The sequence below is a fragment of the Protopterus annectens genome, chromosome 7.part0 (genome assembly GCF_019279795.1).
Source record: "Protopterus annectens isolate FY-2018-M chromosome 7.part0, PAN1.0, whole genome shotgun sequence".
Taxonomy (NCBI): domain Eukaryota; kingdom Metazoa; phylum Chordata; order Ceratodontiformes; family Protopteridae; genus Protopterus; species Protopterus annectens.
Genome location: NC_056739.1, coordinates 612961670 through 612974139, shown reverse-complemented (window position 1 = coordinate 612974139; position 12470 = coordinate 612961670).

Sequence of the window (12470 nt, the reverse complement as noted above, 5' to 3'; positions counted from 1 at the left end):
TGTGTGTTCAGGAATCGCGGATGTCTGTTTGACTACCCATTCCACATGGTGCTACATAACCAGCTGATTTAGTACTGTGAACAAATGACATACATCCAAAGATGCTGGTTACCAACTGCTTCATATAAACCGCAGACATCCCAATGGGACATATCCGCCACTGTATTTCCAATATAACACCACCGAACATGTTGCTTACCTATGCATTCATTTAACCATGTTGTCTTCATAGGTGGGAATGCCATAGCTTACATATCCTACTTGACGTTGTGTGTGCCATTAGTATGTGTTCCACAGGTCGTACATCTGTTCCGCTGTACGGTAGCGGGTGCTCCTCAGTCTGTTGCTGGCAGACTGAGTGCTGTGTACGCCGGTGTTGGCACGACAGTCCGGCTCTGTATGTGGAATGTCAACTGTGGTCCCTATGTGTATTTCCTGTGTCATGCCTTACCGCTGCTATGTCATTTACCCGGTTTGCAGTTGTGGGTGCCATCCTGGCCATACGGGTGTCCATCCATGACAATTGCCTACTGGACACTAGTATAGGGCTGTACACATTCCACACCTACATTTAGCATTCTCCGGAGTATGGTTTGCATTATTAGCGGAGAGTAAGGCAGGTGCTACGACACATCCCTCCCACAGGGCGGGAGGAAGGATTGCCTGCGAAACAACACCGAGCACAGAGTCTACATACCCAGAATCCCTTGACCGCAACAATTGACAGTACCCATTACACATCCGTCATGTGTGCGGAAGTGTGATGTGGATGCAGTGCTATGGACCCGGTACCCTGGGTATTTCTGTGCATCTGTGCTGCATTACATGGACAGCTATCAGCAACATTAAACACGCTATGTGCATATGTGTACCTGTGATGACAATGAGTTCACTTAAGTGTTGAAAGAAGGCGGCATTCCTGTCTTTAGACAAATTTTTGGGTCCTACATTGGACACCACTGTGCATATGTAAAGTGTAGAGCTTGTCGGACTGTGTCCTTGTGAGCAGTGGGTTTCACTGATACTGTGTGTTCAGAAATCGCGGATGTCTGTTGGACTACCCATTCCACATGGTGCTACATAACCAGGTGATTTACTACTGTGGACAAATTACATACATCCAAAGATGCTGGTTAGCAAATGCTCCATTTAAACCGCAGACGTCCCAATGGGACATATCCGTCACTGTATTTCCACTATAACACCACCAGAACATGTTGCTTACCTATGCATTCATTTAACCATGTTGTCTTCATAGGTGGGAAAGCCATAGTTTACATATCCTACTTGACGCTGTGTGTGTGCCATTAGTATGTGTTCCACAGGTCGCACATCTGTTACGCTTGCACGGTAGCGGGTGCTCCTCAGTCTGTTGCTGGCAGATTGAGTGCTGTGTACGCCGGTGTTGGCACGACGGTCCTGCTTTGTATGTGGAATGTCAACTGTAGTCCCTATGTGTATTTCCTGTGTTATGCCTTCCCGCAGCTATGTCATTTACCCGGGTTTGCAGTTGTGGGTGCCATTCTGGCCATACGGGTGTCCATCCATGACAATTGCCTACTGGACAGTAGTATAGGGCTGTACACATTACACACCTACATTTAGCATTCTCCGGAGTATGGTTTGCATTATTAGCGGAGAGTAAGGCAGGTGATACGCACACATTCCTCCCACGGGGCGGGAGAAAGGATTGCCTGCAAAACAACACCGAGCACAGAGTCTACATACCCAGAATCCCTTGACTGTAACAATTGACAGTACCCATTACACATCCGTCATGTGTGCGGGACTGTGATGTGGGCGCAGTTCTATGGACCCGGTACCCTGGGTATTGCTGTGCATCTGTGCTGCATTACATGCATAGCTATCAGCAACATTAAACACTCTTGCGGTGCATATGTGTACCTGTGACGACACTGATTTCAGGTACGCATTGAAATAAGACATAATTTGGTTCTTTCCACAATTTTTGGGTCCTACAATGGACACCACTGTGCATATGTAAAGTGTAGAGCTTGTCGGACTGTGTCCTTGTGAGCATTGGGTTTCACTGATGCTGTGTGTTCAGCAATCGTGTATGTGTGCTTGACTACCCATACTGTGTTGTGCTACAGGAACCATGTCTTCCGACACCAGAAACCAATGCTATACATCCAATGTTGCAGGTTAACAACCACTTTCATACCATACCCAGAGGTCACGATTGGGAGGTATTGCCACTTTATTATCGGAACAACAACCCCAGACTGTGTACATCATGGGAACTTAAATTGTTTTCTCATGGGAATAACACAGCCTTGCAAGGCACCTTGTACATTACAGTATCCTTTTGTGATTGTAGCTGTTTCAAGGACCCTAGACTGTTACGATACAGTGGACAGTTAATTTCTTGATACGTTGCTTTGTCTGTCTGGTAAGGAGTTGTACTGCTATCTTCCATTGAGCTCACAAGGCCATCCTCCTCTGGGGAAGGAGTGCTGTTATGCATGTACATACATTTATTGTTCTGTAACCCAGCACATAATTAATGATGACAGACATGAGCCTGCTGTCCTGCTTACTGCCAGGTTCAGAATTCCATCACAGTACAGCTTAGCTTCACCAATTACATGCAGGCTTAGTTCTGCTGCCATATTGTACGGTACAATTCAATACATTATATAGTATTTCGAGTGTAAACTGGAACTTCATATGTGTTTCTATATATTTTACGAACAACATCCATCCAGCCATATGCATGTTGTTCCATCCTTTACCTTGACCGTGTGTATTTGTCCGTCCAGCCACGCTAATCTCCACATGTGATGTCCCAGTTTCCCCTTCTTTGCCTGTAGCACCCTGTTAGGATGTCCTGTGTGTTAGGCACCTGTTCCGCTATATGTGATCGACTTCACTGCAAAGATAATCGACGATGCGGTGGTCCAACGACCCGACTTGTCCACATGTGTACACTTATGTGCACCGTGTCGTATGCAAACCTAGATGGTTTGGACGGGTACATACTACATGCCGGATGTACACATTCTGCTGACACATTCACATGCAGCCATTTACATATCTGTACCTGCGGTGGGTTGCTGACATGTGGGGTACGTATTTGCCTGCGTGGCATTGCCTAACACAAACATCTTACCACAGTTCAGGTATGCACATTGTGTGTGGTTGTATAGCTGCACACGGATGCTAGCAGGTTTGGGTGCAGGGGTATACATGGGTGTGACTGACATGTACAATGAGGCTATTGTGTAGTACATCCGAATGCATGGGTTCTGCTTCTGGATATTACACTTCATCATACACCATCCAGTGTATGCAACAGAGATGTTGCTGGGTCTGGGATATGTTGCTATGCACATGTTTGCCTGTGTTTGGGGTATCTTGCTTCCTTACTGTTGTTATGTCGGCACAGCTACCCGGCTATGTACTGTCACTACTGCTTGTGACCATTATGGTTGGCACCTTTTCCAATGCCCATAGTGGGGCATGTTATGTGGACACTTGAAATTTGCAGGACTACACATACCCAGGGCTAGTGCAGTAGACAGAACTTCACTTGTTTGCCATACTATGAGCCTATTCTGTTAGCGTTTGGGTTCCTTATTTATTTTCTTATGCCATGTCTGTGTTCCATACCGTAATGTATATGTTTTATGCTACTATTTACATGTATATTGCGGAATTTATGCGGCAGGGATCGCAGGTCATTTTCCATTTTACGATTGTTGCAGGGACACGACTGTCCAATCAGGGACTGTCCATGGCACTTTGGGACAGCAGGTAACCCTGGTGACCATGCCCATGTCGCTGCTGGGGTTTCCACCTTTTCCATTTTCCGATCTGGGATATTTCCGGGACTCACATCTGCCTTTACAAGCCGACACATACAAACGGTCACTATATAGCATAGAAATTCACTTGTTTGCCTAAATAATTTGCTTATTATTGTGGCAATTTCCTTGCTTATTCTGTTTATTGTGTCATTTCGGTATTTCTGTTACAGAAATAACCAATTCATGCTACCATTACATTACATACGGGATATCATTGTGTCCTACACTCGTAGCACATCAGCCATTTCTAATACGTTTTTTCGGGACACAACTGTCCATGGAGAGACTGCCCCAAACAAAGTGGGACAGGTGGTGACCTTAGTCGCTGCTCCTATGTCGGTGCGGCGCGCTGACATGCGGCTGTACACCTTCTCTGAGTGTAAACACTGACAGTGCATTGCGGGACGGAGGCGGTCTTATGCGTATCCTTTGCTCCTTGAACGGGTACACTTATGCCTTGGTGGCTTCTATTTGCTTCTCCGTTAATTTGGAACGGGGACTATGTTGCGTACTGTACGTGCGTTTCATTCTGCACGGGACTTGGCTGCTGCCATTACTATTGTGGGCGGACCGTGGCTGTCAGCACATTAGGTTGCTCACCTCATGCCGGCTTAGACACGCCTCCGGATGCATCCTACCTGGGCTCGCTCACGTACACTACGCACATGTCTGTGATTCCGGTGCACTCTCATTAATATGTATATGGCGCTACTGCGCCGGGTATTCCATGCACCGCCGGCGCTGGCCTTACGCCGGCCTTGCGCCGAGCTTCATGAATCCCGGGGGTTATTTTACAAGACATGTTAGAGGAAGAAATTATAGACTACAATACTTTCGAGTATTTGAAAGTGGATAAACCTAGAACACCCACGATATTTGGTATACCTAAAATTCATAAAAATGAAGAGGACCCACCTTTTAGACCGATAGTTTCGGCAGAAGGTTCAAAAACGTATCCTTTAGCCAAATTTATAGATAAAAAATTAAAAAGTGTATGGATGAAAAGGAAATGTATTTTGAAAGACTCTTGGGACTTATTGAGGGAATTACCTGATAGTCCTGTTAATGATCAATTATTGTTTGTCACAACAGACATTATTGATTTATTTTCCTGCATCCCATACAATGAATGGACAAAAATGTTTGAGGAAATTGTTTATGAAGATGGATTATTAACACAAAATGAGAAATTAATAAGCACTTGGCTAATGGAATTAGTCTTGAAGAATAATTTTATTTATTTTAATGGGGAATTTTATCAACAAAAACAGGGGGTAGCAATGAGGGCTGCTTGCACCCCTACATATGCTAATTTAATACTTGCCTATTGGGAAGAAAAATATATTTTCAATTCAGAATTTAAGAATTGTTGGAAGATATATAGAAGGTTCCTGGATGACATTTTAATTTTGTGGACAGCTGGAAAAGAAAAATTTACTGAATTTTTGGAATATATAGAAAATACTACTAATTTCCTAAAATTCACATACAATATTTCTGAATCTAATGTATTTTATTTGGATGTAGAAGTATATAAAGATGGACATGAACTAAGAACTAGAATATTTAGAAAGAATACCTTTTGTAATTCCTATTTACATTTTACAGTATTTAATTTGATTTAAACTGTGTTGAAGGAATATTTATCTGAACTGGCGGTTATTCTGCTCTTTAGTTATTCCCACCCACTCTCCCTGTTTTTGTTTTGGTGTTAATCTTACTGGCCTAAACTGCCCGCCCCTCAGCCTGCCTCTGGGCTCATCTCATTTGCTCACTCAACTGAGTGCAGTGAGATCATATTCTGATTGCAGGCACTCCTACTGTGTACAAAGAGAGCATCTGGGAAACAGACAAAAAAAAATTAAGCTTATTTCCTGCCTTTCCTGTTAAGTGGTATAGACTATTTGTAGGCTTCTGAGCCCCCAAGCCCTTCTGTGTTTGAGGGAAGCCTTCTAGCTTGTTTTTTTTTCTTATAACTAGCCAGTTTTCTAGTTTCAGCACTCAAATCTGTTTCTTTGATCTCAGCACTTGTTCAGATTAAAAAAAAAAAAAAAAAAATTTCATCTGCTTTTACTGTACTTGTGTTTCTACCTACTTCATTTTACTTTTGCATCATCTTAAAATACTCACTTGTATTTATTACTGCTTGGTGTAACTCATTCTAAGCCTTTTGGTTTAAACACTTGGGCTTCGGACCAGTTGTTTTGCACTGAGAGGGTTTGTGGTCTGCACTGTTGTGGCAGAACTGGTAGCTTACATCCTTCTAGGTTGGGAACTGCTGATTGAGGGCTCAGTGTCTGTTATTTTAAAAGTGTATTAATTCTGGTTTAAGCACTTGGGCTTTCAGGCCAGTTATTTTACATTAAGAGGGTTTGTGGTCTGCACTCTTGTGGGAGGAGAGGCTGGACTCTGCCCTTCTGAGCTGGGAATTTCTGGTTAAAGGCTTATAGTGCATGCATATCTGAACTGCTTCTTACTGAAGTTGGTGCGCCTTGTTTGCTGTGGCATAGACTGGATTCAGGCCTGCTGGATCTAGCTTTGTTTGTGTAACTTGAGCACTAATCCAGGCATTCTCTAAAGTATTCAATTGTATTTATTACTGCTTGGTAGTAACTTGATTAAAGTGTAGCTATCATTCTAAGTCTTTTGGATTAAGCACTTGGGCTTCAGACCAGTTGTTTTACATTAGGAAGGTTTGTGGCATGCACTGTGGTGGCAGGACATGTAGCTTTCATCCTTCTAAGTTGGGAACTGCTGATTGAGAGCCCAGTGTCTGTTATTCTTAAAGTGTATTAGTTCTGGTTTAGGCACTTGGGCTTCAGGCCAGTTATTTTACATTAAGAAGGTTCGTGGTCTGCACTCTTGTGGGAGAAGAGGCTGGACTCTGCCCTTCTGAGCTGGGAATTTCTGGTTAAAGGTTTATAGTGCCTGAATATTTGAACTGTATCTTACTGAAATTGGTACACCTTGTTTGCTCTAGCATAGACTAGATCCAGGCCTGCTGAATCTAGCTTTGTTTATATGCTTGTTGTTTGTTTGCTTGTTATTTTCCTGGAAGCTAATTCCACCTAATATGTGGCTTCTCAGCGCTTCTGTGGATCACTAGTGATATCTGCATTGCTTACTGTACTTATTTCCTTGTTTCACTTGAAAGAAAGTTACTGTTTGTCGTTTTTGCATTTAGTTACTTGTAACACATTGCACTCAAGTTACCTGGCACTTGCTCACTAAAGCAATTATATAAGTCAGCACTAAAAATTAAAAGCACTACACCCTCACTCCCCACTGGCCCTTGTTTTCAATTATTAAGGAATTCCCAATATTATTCTAGCATGTCCAAAGGTCAGTTGTCAATCTCCTCTCCGGTCCAGCTGGTGAATCTGGGAATCTTGAGGCAATGTTATAACTGCCTCATGTACACAGACAACCCTCTCCTCCTCCCACATAACACAAATACTTGCAGAGATGCAGCTATTTAGCCAAACTGGAGGCTGAGCTCTCTCAACTCAGGACTGGCAAGACCAGACAGGAGGAGAAGGCAACTACACACACCACAAAACCAGCCTCACATAATGCTACCACACCACTGAATCAAACACATAAACACACAAAGACATACTCGGAGGCTCTGAGTAAAAATTTACCTAAACAGCAGAGGCCTCCAAAGCAGACACCCAAACAACTGCTACCTCAAGACACCCCACAAGCAACACATAAACCACAAAAGCAGTGTGCAAAGCAGTCACAGCCCTTAAGGCCAAATACAGCACCAAACATACTTGTCATAGGTGACTCCATAGTCAGACACACTGACGTCCCACTCACCAGGCTGAACAAGGAGAGGGTCACAGTAAGTTGCCTATCGGGCGCTAGCATCTGCCACATAACACAAGCACTCAGGTCACTCCACGGCAAGTACAAATATGACACAGTCATTGTCCATGCTGGTGTGAATGACCTGAGACGTACCTCCCTGGACTACATGAAAAGAGACATAGAGGAGCTCTCTGATTATGTAGCCCAGGCAGGTATGACCCTAACCCTGAGCAGTATCCTTCCTTCACCAAGAATGATGCCACAATATAGAGACAAGATGATCAGCTTTAACAATTGGCTTAATGTCTGGTGTCATTCAAAGGGGATCCAGTGTCTGTCTGCCTGGGATGACATGCTTGACAAGCCACGCTGCTTCGCAAGGGATGGCTTGCACCTATCACCCCTGGGATTCCAGATATTGGCTAAGGCTCTTGCCACCCCCATAGTGCCTTTTTTAGGCAAGGCTCAAATTCTAAACCTACCACCCTAGAAAACAAAAATGGGAAGAAACTGAGGGTAATGCTGCTCAATGCCAGAAGTCTAAATCTCAAAATGCATGCACTCGAGGCCCTTCTCAGTATGGAGAACATCAATGTCTGTGCTGTAACTGAAACCTGGTTCAAGGCTCCTGAGAGCACCCCGGTACTATTAGGTTTTACCTCATATCATGCGTTCCGGCCCCAAAACCCGGACCACACCACAAAAGGAGGGGTGTATCCATATTCATAAAGGATACCCACACCTCCAGGTTGGTGGCAACGCACGAAGCTTCGGAAACCATCCAGGTGCAACTAACCATAGGCAAAACTGCTCTACAAATTGTAGCATGCTACAGGCCACCCTCTCAAACTCAGGAACCCCACACAGCCTTCCTGAAGACACTGGAGGGTATAAATGTATCTCCAAACACCATCATACTGGGTGACTTCAACTACCCGAATATAGACTGGGAACATTACTCAAGCCCTAACTTTCTAGCCCAATGGTTCCTGGAGTTCATAAATTCAAATGCCATGGAACAGCTAGTCACTGTTCCCACGAGAGGAGAAAATATACTAGATCTCATTATCACAAACATGGGGACAAAATGCTCCACACTTGAAGTATATCCCTCATTGGTGAGATCTGATCATAAACTAATCTCACTGGAAATCCACATCCCGCCCCCACCCCAAACAAAAAAGACCACAGTGAAGAACTTCTCTAAAGCAAACTTCACACTACTCAAGACTGGTGTGGTATCCTTCAAGGCCCCTGAGCCAGTGGAAACCACAACCCAAGCTGTGGAAGCCCTTACAAATGCCTTCTATGAACACCTCCAGGACTGCATGGATCAGGCAATCCCAAATAAAACCAAGACTCTTTCCACAAAGGGCAAACATCCAGTCTGGTGGACCCCAGCCATTAACAAACTTTACAATAAGAGGAGAAAGCTATTACATAATAGAACAAAATCCATAAAAGGGAAGTCACCCCTGATCATTATTAGTAAAAAATACGAGCACTCATAAAATCAACTAAGGCCAATTTTGAGAGAAAAATTGCCATGGATTCAAAGGACAATCATAAGGCCTTTTTCAGCTATGTTAGGAACCCGGGTGGAAACTCCCAGATATGCTCAGAATTAGTCCAAAATGATACAAAAATCACTGAACCCACAGACATTGCCAACATACTGGCAGACAGGTTCAGTGCAAACTTCACCCCCCTCCCCTAAAGGAGAGATAACTATCCCAGCGGAGTGTAGCCTCCCAGACATCTCAAATGCGCAGGTGAAAGCTGCTCTCTCTAAAGCTAAAAACACAGCATCAATGGGACTGGATGGTGTCCCCGGCTGTGTGCTACACGAGCTAAATGAGGAATTAAACCCGCACATAAGGCAGCTGTTTAATCTCAGCCTTACCACAGGATACATGCCCAAGGAGTGGCGTACGGCAACTGTGGTCCCACTCCACAAAGGCGGTGCCTCTACGGACCCTGGTAACTACTGCCCCATAAGCTTAACAAGTCTAGTCTGCAAAGCTATGGAGAGGATCATAATGGAGCTCATAAACAAAGATATAGGGGACTTGCAGACATTGGACCCGACCCAGTTTGGCTTCATCAAGGGAAGATCATGCCTTTTGAACTTGGTCGACTTCTTCGAAACAGTCACCAAGGCCATTGATGAGGGAAAGGCAGTCCATACAGCCTACCTTGACCTTGCAAAGGCTTTCGACACAATACCCCACTCGGGTATTGTAGAAAAACTTACCAGCTTAAATGTAAACCCATATGTCACAAGATGGGTTGCAAACTGGCTTAAGGACAGAACCCACAGGGTTAGAGTTGCTGGCGCTATGTCAGACTCCAAGCCGGTCACAAGTGGTGTCCCACAGGGCTCGGTCCTTGGCCCCCTATTGTTTGGCATCTACTTCTCAGAAGTACAGGCCAACATGGGAGGACTTTGGCTGACAAAGTTTGCAGACGACTGCAAACTGGGCGCCACAGTGGAAAGTGCATCGGACACGGATATCCTTCAGAAGGGACTCACAGAAACAGATAGCTGGTGCCAGAGCCATGGCCTGAAGTTAAACACCAAAAAATGTATAGTCATACCCTTCAGGAAAAACAAGGTAACCCAAGCTACCATATAGATGGCAATCCACTAAGCACAGAAGAGGTTATCAGGGACCTGGGGACCCAGGTTGACAGTGGCCTTTCTTTTGACACTCACATTGCTAAATTGGTTAGAAAGACCTTCTACATTGCCCACCTGATCATGAAGGGATTCACATCCAGATCTAGTGAGGTCATTGTTCCCCTGTACTCTTCACTTATCAGACCAATGATCGAGTACAATGCCCCATTCGGGATGTATCTCGCCCGACATCTGCAGCAATTGGAGAGACCCCAAAAGTTCCTCACCAAAAGGATAAAGGGACTCCAAAATCTGTCATATGCTGCCAGATTGAAGAAACTCCAGCTCTATTCAGTCGCATACCGTCTGCTCAGAGGTGACATGTGCCTGACATACAAGGCCATGTCCAACCCGGAATTAATGGACATGCTCCACCTCAAAAAATCCAAATCCACCAAAACCACTAGAGCAAGTGACTTAAACCTTAGCACGGATATAAATAGGACGTGCTGGAGGGATAGATTTATCACTCAGAGACTCCCTATGCTGTGGAATAGAGTCCCGGTCCATGTGAGGCAGACCACCTCGCTGGCTCTGTTCAAGAGAAATCTTGACCTGTGTATGGGAGATCGTAGGTTTACCCCGGGAATCATCTCTGTGTCACTGCTGGACAGAGGCACAACAAACTAATGGGCACAGTATTTTTTCATATAAGGGGTGGCGTAAGCCACAAAAATTTGGGCTAGGCTTATAAATGCTTTAGGGCAGATAGCCTAGTATAAACCTATAAACCTATGAAACTATGAACCTATGAGAGTGCCCACCCCTTTCACTGCAAAAGAAACATAGTGAAGGGACAGTTTGTTCGAGGAAGTAGAATGACAAGTTCTGATGTAGATTTTAAAAAAGAATGTGACCTCTTAGAAAAAATGTTTCTAGAAAGAAGTTATCCATTAGCATTTATTACACAAATAAGACAGGAGGTGGAAAAAGGGAGACAAGATAAATTTTGCCCCATATACAAAAAGAGGGATTCTATTAAAGAAATAGATAGTAATAAAAAGTATGAAAGAGAAGAATTTCAGCAAACGTTGGTGCTTGAATATAATGGATTGAATAATGTAGTCAAAAAAATATTTTTAAAAGAATGGGAGAAATTTGTAGCCTTGACTGACATAGAGAATTTAGCTATTATACCACAGAAAGTAACTTTTAAGAATTCATAAAATATAAGATCTATAATAGAGAATAGTAGTAATAGAAACAAGACAGATAAAAGGAGAAACAGAATAGGAACATACAAATGTGGGCATTGTACCCAGTGTACACACATTATTAACAATGATAGAATATTTTTAGAAAGCAGAGGAAGATATGTAAACAGTGGAGAATTTTACAATTGTGAATCTAAAGGCGTAATATATTTAGCTATTTGTGAAAAATGTGGATCGTTCTACATAGGAAAGACTGAAAGGAAATTAAAAAGAAGGATCTATGAACATGTTTATGAAATCTCAATAGGAAAATAAAGTAATGCTTTATTTAAGCATGCTAAAGTTTGTCCTGATTACAAATATAAATTCTTAGTTTTAGAACAGGTTAAAAGTGATAGTAGAGGGGGATTATGGGAAGAAAAAGTTGAATTCAGAGAACTGTGGTGGCAGATCATTTTAGAAGCTGATAAAACACCAGGTTTGAATGATTGTATTTCCATAGTACCCCTACTAAAAATGAGAGCTGCAAAACTTTGAATGTAATAAACATGAATGGTCAGGATAGGGCACTGTTCCATACACAATAAGACTAGACTAAATTTATGTGAATGAGATACACACTTCCCTTTATGTAATGCAATGATTTTAAAAGTTTTAAATTCAATGGATGTTTTAAACAATGGTTGTTTTTAATTAAACATATATTTATAGTATTATATTTAATATATTTAATATATTTAATAATATTTAATAGGAAACAGATTTTACATATATTTTTAAAAAGGATTTACTGAATTAGATATTTAATTAATTAATTAATTAATGGTGAATTTTTATTGGTTGACAATGATGTGTTTTAGTATAAAATAAATGTTTTAGGGTATGCTGGTCATCTGATGAAGTCATTTTTATGACGAAAATGCAAGTAGATGTATGGTGAAGGCGTTTATTTTATACAAGTGTCTCTGTTGTGCGTTGGAAATAAACTTG